The sequence below is a fragment of the Notothenia coriiceps genome, unplaced genomic scaffold, assembly GCF_000735185.1.
Source record: "Notothenia coriiceps isolate Sejong01 unplaced genomic scaffold, NC01 NC01_scaffold00035350, whole genome shotgun sequence".
Taxonomy (NCBI): Eukaryota; Metazoa; Chordata; class Actinopteri; order Perciformes; family Nototheniidae; genus Notothenia; species Notothenia coriiceps.
The window spans coordinates 38,681-39,920 of NW_011368051.1; positions in this window are offsets into that span (position 1 = coordinate 38,681).

The following is a 1,240-nucleotide window of genomic DNA, read 5'->3' on the forward strand; positions in this document are numbered from 1 at the left end:
CCCCATCACACATACGAAACACAACGCAGAGTCCGAGGGTGTTAAGAGTATGTTTATTTAAATGTCCTCCTCTCTACTGGCCAACACAGGGAGCATATGCTGGGTGTAGAATTTTTCCAGGAGGAGGAGATTTCCATGCCATGCAGGGTCTTTGGGGATGGGGATGATGATCGCCTCCTTTGTGGTCCACACAACAAAGTAGCATAGACTCCGGTCTGTGATGTGCAGCTGTTATATAATACAATACATTTTTGAAAAACATTTGATCAACAAAAAAAAAGGATTTGGTCAGGATCTAGAGTCAGTGTGTAGTTTATTAATTAATCAATGCTCTCTACATTAGGAAAACACATACCAGTGTACCAGAGGGAGTCACACACAGCTGTGCCTAGATAACCAAACAAATGGACAATATAACCAAAATCCTTGAATCTACACACAGCAAATAAACTCAAATGACACAATGAGATGTAAAAGGAGATCACACATACAGTATAGTCGATATAAAACTGGCCGCTTCTGAAGAGCAACTAAACCAAAACACGGGAGTGTATTTTGTTCTTGTGAACACTAATGTTATCCACAGCATACACAGAGACCACGAAGTTCTTAAGGAGAAAACTAGTTGCTAAAACAAAAACATGTTAGTGTACCTTGTTAGCTAATGTTAGCTAGCCGACATTAACGTTAAACATTGCACTCATATTATATTACTCACCGAAACCCTGTAAAGCCGGTCCCGCATGCTGGCTCTTACATTTTTGAAAGCTGTAACTCCCCTTTCGTGTATTTACAGCTCTCAACATGCCCAGACTTGTAGTGATTTTCACCTCGTTTTATACTTTTCGCCTCATTCTGAAAGAAAAAGGTGAAATTTGCTAACGTGACGGCCATCTTTGTGATGGTGACGCGTATTGTGCGAGACCAGAGACCTGTATTCACTGAGCGGTTTCACACAAAAAAATGTGTAACTTCACAGTTTTACGACACATTTTTATTAGTTTGACTTGCAAAATGTTCTTTTAATTTGACAAACATCATGTGTCATTCGTGGCACAATTCAAACGGGATCGAAAGATGACTTTTCTCTCTCCATGACTTCAATGTATAATTTTCCGCTTCTGGGGTCCCATGGGTCGGAAGTAGATGGGCGGGACTTCGCCTCTCTTCATTATCATTCATCTCTTCAGCTTCATTGGTATTGGTATTGGTATTGTTTTTCCCCCCCTATGTTTTCATG